The sequence below is a fragment of the Erinaceus europaeus genome, chromosome 10, assembly GCF_950295315.1.
Source record: "Erinaceus europaeus chromosome 10, mEriEur2.1, whole genome shotgun sequence".
Classification (NCBI taxonomy): domain Eukaryota; kingdom Metazoa; phylum Chordata; class Mammalia; order Eulipotyphla; family Erinaceidae; genus Erinaceus; species Erinaceus europaeus.
In genome coordinates this window covers 33,023,634-33,036,678 of record NC_080171.1, presented here as the reverse complement: position 1 = coordinate 33,036,678, position 13,045 = coordinate 33,023,634, and positions in this window count along the sequence as shown.

Genomic DNA, 13,045 nt, shown 5'->3' with positions numbered 1-13,045 from the left:
TCTTACTGAAGCTCTAAAGAAAAATCATACTTTAGTTGATACTGTGGGTCAAGTTCTACTTTATGAAAATAGGAATTTCTATTTTCAATCAACTGAGAATAATCATTACTATACCAGAAGTATGGCCTACAATAAATATTTACTTGAAGGAATTATTTATTCTCAGAAAAATGTAATGAATTATATATACTCTGGCCCTCTTTGGAGTCTTAAATGGTTGATCTGAAATGGTTGATTCCAAAGCCATTTCTCAGAATTTTTCCTAGTGAAATGGGTGAGCTGTACTCTGCTGGGTAGAAGTCACAGGCTATAAATAGAAAAGATAACTAAAAGATCTTCTTTCCATCATTCTTGCTGTTGAACAAATCATAGAAAAAATTTCAGTCCTAAAGATAGTATGGATATTTTTTAAAAGATTCATTTATTGTGAAAAATAATAAGGAGAAGAAAGAGAGAGTGTGAGGTCTGAGTACTCAGCTGTTATATAAGGTGGTCATGAGGTTAAATCTCAGTTTCTAAGCTTCAAGCACACAAGTCCTGTGCCCTAACAGACTGAGCTATGCCCCTGATGGGATACTATTGAGGACTGAGGAAAGTGCCTGATTCATACATGAGACTGGGAGATCAAATGAGGTGTTCAGTCCCCCTGTAAATGCAGAATGGTGGTTGCAAAAACAGACACTCCTAAATGACGTTTATATCCAGTAGAGAAGTTGTTACAAGAAGACAGCGAGAGCAGGAGTAGAAGAGGATCTTAACTAAAGGATATAAGAATTCTGGTTCTGAATATCAGTGAGGGAACTCTCAGAAGGAAGTGGTAGGCAGGGAGCAAGTAGGGACACTGAGTAATTATAAAGTGAAGTATAAATGAAAGCATAACTCTACTTAAGAGTCAAAATCAATGAAGGCAAATACCCTTTGAAATGATACAGGAATTAAGCATTCTAAATGCACTGCCAAGCATTGTCATCTGCTGTCTTTCTAATCCAGATCTGGTAGTAAAAGCTTCTGACAAAGCTGTATTCCATGGTGTTTTTTTTTTTTTTTTGTTGTTGTTGTTTGTTTTGTTTTTTATGTGCCACATAGGGCGCTAACTCTAAAATTCTTATGATAACACTGAAGTTTTGTTTATTTATTATCACATGTCTCAAATTGTCAGTGAAAAAGCTGCAACTTAGGAAAGTTAACTAACTTTCCTCAAATGAACAGCTACTGAGTGGTATTGCTGACAATCAAGATCATTTGCTCTTGTGGCTGGGGAAATAGCTCAATTGGTAGATCATCAGACTTTAATGCCTAAAGTTCTTGGTTCTATTGCTGGCACAGCATGGACAAGAATGTTCTGGCTTCTCTCTCTTCCTCTTCTTCTCTCTGCTTTATGTGAAAATCTCTATTATATAATACATTTTTTTTAACGAAAGATTATTTACTCTAAAACCCAAGCTCTTAACTGCCATGTTGTGCTGTCTGTCCATTTAGGATTAAAGATGAGGATGAGAAGGTGATGGAACAAGTAGAATAACAACAAAAGAATGGAACTAATGTAATTTAATTCCACAATTTTAAAGAATGTCATCAACATCACCATTTCAAAGGAAAAATATTTAAAATATTCCAATCATGAAATACCTCCCACTTTTAGAAACACTAAAGTAAAAAAAAGTCTCAAAGAATATGGGGTTAAGTGCTCAGTGCTTTGAATAATATAATATTTATAATATTCACAGAAGTTAACTGCTATGATGGGGAGATAGCATAGTAGTTTTGCCAGAAAAAATTACATATATATATATATATATATATATAAAATTATGCTTAAAGTTCAGAAGTTCCAGGTTCAATTCCTAGAACCAACATAAACCAGAACTGAGAAGTGCTCTGGTAATATATATATATATATATATATATATATATATATATATATATATATATATATACATTTGTCATTTAATAATGATCAACAAGATTGTGGGATAAAAAGGATACACTTCCATGCAATTCCCACCACCAGAGTTCATTATCCCATCCCCTCCATCAGAAGCTTCCATATTCTTTATTCTTCTGAAGATCTTTATGGGGTGCAGAAGATGGGAGGTCTGGCTTCTGAAATTGCTTCTTCACTGGACATGATATTGACAGGTCGATTCATCCTCCCCAGCCTATTTCTTCTACCTTTCCCTAGTGGGGTAGGGCTCTAGGAAGGTGGGGGTTCGATGATACTTTGGTGAGGTCATCTGCCAAGGGAAGTCTGGTTGGAATCATGGTTTTTTTTTTTTAATCTTTTTTAAATTCCCTTTTGTTGCCCTTATTGTTTTATTGTTGTAGTTATTATTGATGTCATTGTTGTTTGATAGGACAGAGAGAAATGGAGAGAGGAGAGGAAGACAGAGAAGGGGAGAGAAAGACAGACACCTGCAGACCTGCTTCACTGCCTGTGAAGCGACTCCCCTGCAAGCAGGGAGCCTGGGCTCAAACCCGGATCCTTAAGCAGGTCCTTGCACTTTGCGCCACGTGAGCTTAACCCGCTGTGCTACCGCCAGACTCCCAGGTTGGAATCATGGTAGCATCTGCATATTGGTGGCTGAAAAGCTTTAAGATATAAAGTAGTGGGTGGGGAAGATAGCATAATGGTTATGCAAACAGACTCTCTTGCCTGAAACTCCAAAAGTTCCAGGTTCAATCCCCCGTACCACCATAAGCCAGAGCTGAGCAGTGCTCTGATGTTCTCTTCTATCTCTCTCACTCTATCTTTCTCTCTATGCATCTCTCTCAAAAATAAAATAAATAAAATATTAAAAAGGATTTAAATCAGAACAAATTGTTTAATAATCAGGGACCAAAAGATCAGAATATGCCAGATGAGATTTGAGGTCTTCATGTTGGAAGAAGCTAGGAAGTCTATTTTAGGTATATTCCATGACTTTACTAATTTTGCCTGAGTCCCACACCTATCATACAGGTAGGCTAAAAGTATTGTCTGGGAAAATGCTGTCAGAGTAGAGAATAGGACTAGAAAGCTGCATCAATTCTTCTTCTTGTTGTTGTTTTTAATTTAAAATATTCTATCAAAGTTAAATAACTGAGTAGTGACACCCCAGAACTTAAATCTATACCTGCTTGTGTAGTAACTCAGGGTTGACAGGTAGAAAACCTTAACTCCTGACTTTTCTCCTAAGACAGGATCCTGTAACTGTGCACTTGAATATTATTAGATGTGGTTTCCATTAATTGCTGTACCTGAAAGCAGTGTAGGTGAGAGTTTGACAATCACCTTCAGACATTTTGAATACATTAGAGACATATTATAATGGTTCCTGCAATTTGCCTAGTAAGCACTACTTTCAGAAGTTTTTCTTTAGAACTAGGTTACATGTATGATTGTCAGGCAGTTTACATTGGAACCTAATACAAAAGTTGTTCAAGGCACTATACATAAAGGGTTATTATTCTTTACCTAGAAAAGATGAAAATATATTTCAATAGACAGCTTTTTTCAATCTTCTGGGTGTATTTGGAAACTATAATAAATGGTTTTGGAAAAATTAATTGAAAATGATTTTTATTACACTTATGGTGAGAAGAATTCAGTATAACTTCCTAAGTTTCCTACTTGTAATGAAGGCAAAGCTTAACTACTGGGTTTATTTGTCTCATTCAATCACTGAATTCTGGAAAACTCTATTGCCATAGTAGAGTACTTATAATAGAATGTCTTAATGGGTCGTTGTTGGAAAGTGACTACATCATATATATATATGTTAGCCCACACATATGCATTCAAAGGGATTATCTGTACTCCAAAAAAGGGAAATGGATATTAAAATATCCCTAGATAAACACATTCACACATCTTCACAGGCATAAACATATGAACTCATTTGTGTGTACACATTCCTCTTTAAAACAGTGTACTCACACACTAACCCCATTTATACATTTGCACACAAAGAATTAAGGTATGAATTTGCAACTTGAAACTTATTGAAATAATAAGAGTTCTGTGCTGTCCCAGAAGTCCTTTGGTCCTTGGGAAGCTATTAAGTACATATGGAACAGAGTCTCCTGGGCACCATTAGCAATGCAGTCTGCCCTTAGTCCCAGTTTTTCAGTCTAGACCAGACATTTACACATGATTCGCATATTCAAAGTCAACTCCACAGCTAGATAGTCCAAAAATAATCACTTTTAAGTGCACTCTACAATAACAAAGCCAATAACAAAAATGAGAACATTATTTCAAGCAGAATTTTATGTATTCAGATCTCTACACTTTTTCCTGCTACTCACAGGCTGTACAGCAAAACTCAGGATAAGCAAGCCAGAGACATAGAAAGAAGACTACTTCGGTGTCATTTAGCAATCACTTCTCTGTGAGTTCAAAATTGTGTGTTTTTGAAAACCCTTCAGCAGTTAAGTAATACCAAGAAATTGGCCCCTTCCAGCAATAAATTACTTTGATATTCACCACAACACAACAACAAACTGGCTGTCAAGACTGGCAACCATTTGAAAAGAGGCGGTTCTCCTCTCTGAACTCTGAATGGAAACATTATTTTTCCTCCCCTAGAAGCCATCATCACTCTTTCACCATAAGGAAGGTCACACCATCTTTCACAAAAGATTTGCCTGCTTGTAATTACTGCCTGCAGCGTACAGACAAACGCAATCTTTTAAAATGCTAACTGTGTTATACTTATACCCAAGGGACCCTGGGTACAAATGGAAGGCGGCCTCACCAGTTTGTCTTTGCGAGACCTTCCAGTGCTGATTGAAAACAGCTGAACTAAATCAACAGTTACCTTGAGCCAGGGGCCTTTGGAGAGCAATTAGAGTCAAGGCTTGGGTTTTGAACCCAATATGCTCTGTCAGTCTCAATGATTTGTGTTTGTTGTACTCAGTCTCATTTCCTGCATGAAATATGAGGCTGTATGAAGAGGAAAAATTCCCAAGATTAAAAAATATTTGACCTCAGTGCATTTGTGAGCAGAGAAGTACACATGTCTAAATGACCATTTGGGTTTGTAGTACAAAGTTCTATTGATGTTGGCAGCCGGAGCTTCCCAGTCTCAAAGCCACATGAATGGTTTCAGGTTTCAGCCAAAAAATGTTTTCCACATGCTTTAGTGTGGGCCAATTTACACAGTAGATTTCGTGGAGTCTGCGGCCAAGTGCTTCATAAAGGGCTGCCTTCTCTGGGATCAGGGAAACCACAACAGACACATTGCTAATGCAATCTAATTATCTGCTTGAATATTTTTCCAGATGTATCCAATGTCTAAAAATACTGCAATAAAAAGGTATTATTTGGCTTCTTCAGCTGTAACAGTGGCATAAAGAACCTGTTTGTCTAGCAGGAAAGTTATGACATTGTACTTCTATGACTGCATTTAAATCAGTCAAACCAAACAGTGCCCACAGGGTGGGCTGGGCTTTCCGTTTGAGTGAGTCTTCCACAACCTAGATTTTGGGATGAGAGAGTCTTTCTTTATATAAAGGAGTGACCTTCTCACTTGTAAATTAATTCCTCTCATTTGTGGTTTCCTAATTTGATTGAGGTTGGTTAGTATAATTCATGACAAAAAGATTCCATGTCCCCCATCCCCATCCCCTCCCACCACTGCTCAGCTCATTGAATGCCACTCACAACAGGACAGCAGACCATTTCCTTCTTGTCAGGGGGAAAAAGTCTTTTGACTAATAAGTTGACATTTTTGCCCTGTCCCCATAGAAAAACTGTCTGATCAGAAGGTCTTATGTCTTCCTTTTGCTTCTCCTTTGGCAGCATGTATTTTTGTATAGCAAGTCACATACTCTGGCCTAGTTTCCTCAGCTAGTCTAGCAGATATAGGGTGTTATGCCAGGTTATTGTTCAAATTGTTGGCAGTGTGGCTCCTTCTTAACACATCCAACTGCCTAGAACACAAGCACTTTCAGTTAAGAATTGGTTGAATTAAACTGAGACTTCATTTTCACCAATTTTTTTCTTGACACACACTTTTAACAAAGACTTTAGAATGAACCAAAAAATTCCTGATTAAAAAAAAAAGGCTAGGCAAAAACACATAAGTGCTTTTGTAAGATATTGAAAAACATAGGAAGTGTTTTTAAAAGATTTGTTTATCAGACAACCAATCTGGCACTTATGTTCAGATGTTCAGGATTGAACTCACAAAGTTATGCTTGAGAATCTAATACTCTACCCACTGTGCTACTTCCTAAACTGCTTAAGGAAGCATTTCTATCTTAGTCTTTTTTGTCTTCCTGGTAAGGGTTGGAGTGAGAACACTCTGCATTCTACCTTTCAATAATAAATCAGCGAGGTGACATAAGCTTCCCTAATTTCAATCACAACCACAAAACCACTACACTAAATTCTCTAAATCCCAGACTCCATGGCAGGTTGAGTAGATATAGCCAACACAATTGGTATAGAGAGGTACCTTTAAATAGTTATATGCTTAAATAGTATATAAAATGGAAGAAAATGTGCCAAAGACCTGTGAATTAATGATAAGCAACCGAGCTTTCCCCAGGCTGGTTTGTTCTATTCTCCTTAATTGAGCTATTCTTCCAGCAGTGAGGGTTCTTTCCAATGGATAGGACTCTACTGTTTCTTCTGAAATCTTGAAACCATATCCCCATTCACTTCATTGTTTTTTTTCCTCATCTGAGATATAATTTCAAAATATGTTCAGAGTTCCCTAAACTATATACCTAGGGAATGAAATCACTTGAGCTTTCCAATTAGCAAACATAAACAGTTTTATTCTTTTTTTTTTCATTTCCTCTGCCATATATTAGCTTTCCCTATAGCAATGTGTGATTATCCTGTGTCCATGTATCATCAAGACAGTTTAAGGCAAATGAGGGTCTTTTGATGCAATATGAAGCTGGTCACTTTGACATATAGAGGATATTTAACAGTGAATTCTGTTTCAACTGTATTTATAATTCAGTTGTTTGGACTTCAATTTGTGCAGGTTTTTTGTTTGCTTGTTTGTTTTGTTTTGTTTTCCCTCAAAGAGGCAGAGAAGACAGAGAGGGTGAAAGAGAACAAAGTACTACTGCAGCTTCCTTCAATATGATGGGGGCTGAGTTTGAACCTGGATCATATGCATGGCAAAGCAGTGTACCCATAGTCTTTCTTGTAAGAAATATTTTTTTTGATGAAGGCACAGATAAAATTTATATTTAATATTTATTAATACTCATTTTTTCTTTTTATTTATTAGTGGATAGAGACAGAGAGAAATTGTGAAGTGAGGTAGAGATAGAGAGAGAAAGAGACAAAGAGACATCTACAGCCCTATTTCACCACTTGTGAAGTTTTCCCCCTTTAGGTGGGGAGCAGGGGCTTGAACCTGGGTCCTTCCACACTGTAATGTGTGTGCTTAACCAGGTGTACTACTGCCTGGCTTTTCTTTCTACTCTCAGGCTTTTTGCATGTAAGTGTACTATTCAGAATATTCACAATAAAAATCAATATTGAAGTTCTAATTTGGTCTCATTTGCAACTTAACTCAATTAAAAATGAAAAAATAGAACTTAAACATTATAGCATCACTTTTATGAATGAAAGAAATGAATTAATACACACTTTGATTCAAATAAAGCTAGGCAACACCATCATGCATAGATCCTTATTGTAAAGCTTAATGGGAGTTTTAAATTAAATGAGAGGGCCAGCAAAATAGTTCACTTGAATAGTTTACTGTTTTGTCATGTCAGGTTCCAGTCCAGCTATTACATTATTCCAATTATTGGAAAAAATTAAAGTAAAAAATATATATAGATTAGTTAAATATTAGTTAAATGCTATTTTAAATATCAGGATAAATAAAGCTTAAAATATTTCTTAGTTAAATTATAATTTTTAGTATATCACATTTTATTTCCTTAAAAGGTAATTATGCAAAAATCCAATAATGCCAATTTAGTTATAAAGTATGAAGATATATTACATGAACCCAGCTAAATTGAAAAAGTCAGTCATTAGTGAAAGCTTATTGTTGATACCCCTTCATTTAGTCTACCCTCAAATGTTCATTTTGAGGAAAGCACATTTGCGTATGATTTCTTTATTCTTTTTTTTTCTACTTTTCTATTAGTGGTTTACAAAATAACAACAGTACAATTCCACACCAGAGTTCTGTGTCCCCATTCCCACCACTGAAAACTGCTGTGGTTCTCCCAAGATCACAGATATGGGTTGACTATTATTTCTTTTATAAATGTATATATATATATATTTTTTTTTTATATATATATATATATATTCCCTTTTGTTGCCCTTGTTGTTCTATTATTGTAGTTATTATTGTTGTTGTTATTGATGTCGTTGTTGTTGGAAAGGAAAGAGAGAAATGGAGAGAGGAGGGGAAGACAGAGATGGGGAGAGAAAGATAGACACCTGCAGACCTGCTTCACCACTTGCAAAGTGACTCCCCTGCAGGTGGGGAGCCGGGGGCTTGAACCAGGGGCTGGAACTGGTATCCTTACGCCGGTCCTTGTGCTTGATGCCACCTGTGCTTAACCTGCTGTGCTACTGCCCCACTCCTGACTATTATTTCTATATCTATTTACCTATTCTATTTATCTATCTATCTATCTATCATCTATCTATCTATCTATCTGGATTTTCCCCCATTTTTCCTCCTATGGTCCTGCCTACTCTTCCTTCCTTTCTTTTTTTTTTTTTAATTTTATTTAAGAAAGGAGACTAACAAAATCATAGGATTGGGGGGGGGGCGTACAACTCCATACAATTCCCGCCACCCAATCTCCATATCCCATCCCCTCCCCTGATAGCTTTTCCATTCTCTATCCCTCTGGGATCATGGACCCAGGGTCATTGTGGGTTGCAGAAGGTGGAAGGTCTGACTTCTGTAATTGCTTCCCCGCTGAACATGGGCGTTGACTGGTCGATCCATACTCCCAGTCTGCCTTTCTCTTTCCCTAGTAGGGTGGGTCTCTGGGGAAGCAGAGCTCCAGGACGCATTGGTGGGGTCTTCAGTCCAGGAAAGCCTGGCCTGCATCCTGATGGCATCTTCCTTTCTAAGTCACACTTAACACCTGTTACTGCTTCCAAATGTCTTTCCTTTTTTCCTCTTCTCTCTGATGGGTCCTGATGGAATTCGGGTTCAGAGGCCTCTAGTCATTTTCCCTTAATATTTCTTCCAATCTGGGAATGTGGACCAATTTTTTTTGGAGATACAGAAAGTAGGAGTTCTGGCTTCTGTAATTGCTTATCTGCTGGACATGGGTGTTGGCAATTCTATCCATACCTCCAGCCTGTATCTATCTTTTCCTAATGGGGTAGAACTCTGGAATGGTAAGGTTCTAGGACACACTGATGAGGTTGTCTGCTCATGCAATTCAGGATGCAATCATAGTACCATCTGAAAGTTGGTATCTGAAAGGCAGTAAGCTATAAAGCAGGACAAAATGTTTACCAGTAGAGCACATGATAATAGGGACTTAAGTGTGGTAAGAAGCTAGGAAGTCTATTTTGGATATGTTCCTAGGGGCCCATGACTTCGGTGATTTTTGCTTGAGCGATATGGAGGCAGACTAAAAGTATTGTCTGGGAAGATGTAGTTAGAGTTGAGAATAGGGCTATAAAACAGAATTAGGGCAGAGAGTAGCTCCCAAACTTGAAGAAGGTATATATATATATTTGAATATGCTGGTATTTTTTAAAATTTTTATTTATAAAATAGAAACACTGACAAGACCATAGGATAAGAGGGTACAACTCCACACAGTTGCCACTACCAGAACTCAGTATCCTATCTCCTTCCCTGATAGCTTTCCTATTCTTTAACCCTCTGGGAGTATGGACCCAGGGTCATTATGGGATGAAGAAGGTGGCAGGTCTGGCTTCTGTAACTGCTTCCCTGCTGAACATGGGCATTGACAAGTTGATCCATACTCCCAGCCTGTCTCTCTCTTTCCCTAGTGGGGCAGAGCTCTGGGGAAGTGGGGCTTCAGGAAACATTTAAATACAATTAACAGTTTACCTTTCAATCTGACGCAGGGTCCACATATATTCATATTCAACACAGGAGTCTTTATAACCTCTGAGACCCCGTCAGTCTGAACTCACAGTCCATGGTCAAATAATTTTATATGGGAAATATATTTCCATAAAGACATATTTAACACACAATGAAACTCATAATGTATTTAAGATTGAAAGTTTTCCTGTCTTAAGGCGCAGACCTTTCTTCCATGTATATAGAAGTATGGCAGCATGGAACCAGAGTTAAGAAAAACTTGGCAATATCAATAGGGTTTGCTCAAGTCACATTGGAGGAGGAAAAAAACCAGATTTTTGTCATTTTTCAGAAACTCATCTATAACTTTTCTCTCACTTTCTCAAAACCACCTTTTCTAGTAGATTTGTGTTTCCCTAGACTTAAAAAAGAAAGTTTAGTAAAGCTTTTCTTTGCCATTGTCTTAAGTGTAGAATCAACTGTAGGGTCTTTCATTCACCTTAATCAAAATATCTTATGTCATCCAATGCCCACTGATCAGGATAATTTGTAGTGAAGTGGAACCAATTTCATCATCTCAGTCTGTTTTTCATTTTAAGGAAGCATGCAAATTAATCTCAAATTACTTTGATTTTTTTCTCATTTCAAACAATGTGATAAGATTAAAAAAAACAGTAATTGGGGAAAGTAAGAACTGGACCCAATTCACAGGCAAAATGACCAAGTTATGGCTTTACTCTTGAAATAATTGATTTAACTTTTCACATATGAGTCTGCATTGCAAAGAAGGGATCAATTAGGAGAGCTAGTTCCCATCACTAACTTCTTTGGTCTAAAAGTTTTGTTATAACATAGTTTCATTATAAACACAACATTGCCTATAGTAGAAAAGAAAGTAGGGCTTTGAAATCTAAAATCAAGTTTTGATTTCCTTGCACTGCTCTGTCTAAATTAAAATATTTTAAATAGCATTCTGTTTCAAGTTATGTTAGGATAGCCAGTATCAGACTAATTTAAAAAGGGAACTTTAAATTTTGGATAAAATGAAATACCTAAGACACAACAAAATATATTATTTGTTAGTTATTAAAGGCAGTAGAGAATAAACAGAATAACAAGGATACAAGATGAGGCCTGGGAGGTAACAAACTATACTATAGTGCAAGACTTGCAAACATGGGATCCTGAGTTCATACCCCAGACTGCATATTCCAGAGTGTTCTCTAGTTTTCTATCTTTCTTTTTAATAAATCATTTAATCTTAGAAAAAAATCTAGAGAGAAGAGAACCTTAGATAAAAGTTTATATTCTGTAGATCATTTCCCTTTCATGGTATTTTGTGGCTGATACTCAACACTTGACAGGACAAAATGCTAGAAAAAAAAGTATATATGTTAATTAAGTAAGCTTCTTATCACTAAGAAACTGAGATGTGATTGTGATCAGAGATGATCACAATCTCAGGATTTTCAAAAGAGAAGTGACCCTAATAAACATGCCCAATATTTTAGTGAAGGACCCTAAAAGTATACTCCCTTGGAATAATAATAATAGTAAGCCAGATACAAACTAATCTTTACTGAATAGAGGCAATATAACATTAGTGAAGATAAAGAGTTCCATAAACCTAAGAACTAAAGCCCCAATCCTTTCTAGAGGCAATAACACCCTCCAGAAGCATCAGGGTAATTTATACACATCATTAACATGCATTAAAAAAGTACCAGTTATACCAAGAAACATAACCAGATCTACAAAAATCAAGACAAACAGAAATAGATCATAAGTGATCTAGCTGCTGAAACAAACAGATATAAACCTTACATTAATTATTACTTGTGTGTTTGGGGAAAGTAAATAACTTCGCAGAATATAAAGAAACTCTAAAAAATGAAATAGAAATTTTATAATACATTTTAGGAAAGATTATAAAATAAAAAGGGTTATTAAACAAGAAGTCAATTTAATAGAAAATAGATTGAAGTAAAGAGAAGAAAATATACTTTAAAAAATGTAAGATATCTATAGAACATGGTTAAATTTTTGAGACTCATAATTGGATTCCAGAAAGAAAGAAAGAAAGAAAGAAAAAAAAGAAGCAAAATGGGACAGATTTTTTTTTTTTTTTTAGAAAGGTCATGGCCAAGAATTACCCAATATTGTTGAAAGGTTCACCAATTCAAGAATATCTATAAATCAAAAGCAGGGCAAAAAAATCAAAGAACATCACATGTAGAAACATCAAAGTAAATCTGCTGAAAGTCAAAGACAAAGAACGAAACCAAAAATAGCCATAGGATAAAAACACACATTACCTTCAAAGGAACATGAAAGTGATGGTCTGATTTCTTTCTCAAATGATTCTAAGAATTTAACAAAGGATATATCTAGGCATGAAATATGCTTTGGAAGTTTTAAATATATATTCAATTTATTATGGATATATGTAAATTAGATTGTATCTTCCCCAATATTGATAATTAATTTTTTAGAATTTGTCCATTTAAGTAAAACTTACATTTAGTTGATAATATATAAATAAATATATATAATCCTATTGTTTTTAAAAGTATTTTACTTACTATTTATTGGCTAGAGACAGAGAGAAACTAAAGGGGGGGGAGAGACTTGCAGTACTTCTTCACCACTCCTGAAACTTCCCCCCTATAGGTGGGGACCAGGACTTGAACCTGGATCCCTGTGCATAGTAACATGTGCTCTACTGGATGTACCACCACCTGCACCCACCCCACACACTGGGTTCTAATGTATATATAAAATATTGTGCATTTATTTTCCACTAGGGTTTTTTCTGGTGTGCAGTGATCTTCCTTCCTTCCTTCCATCCTCCCTTGCTTCCTTCCTTCCTTCCTTCTTTCTTTCTCTATCTTTATCTCTTTATTTTCCAATAGAGCATTAGAGACAGAGATAAAGAGAAAGAGAAAGGAGAGAGACAGAGAGGAGAAACACCTGTAGCACTGCTCCACTATTGGAAACACTTTCTCCCTGTAGTGGGGGACTAGAGGTTTGAACCTGGATCTTCAAACATG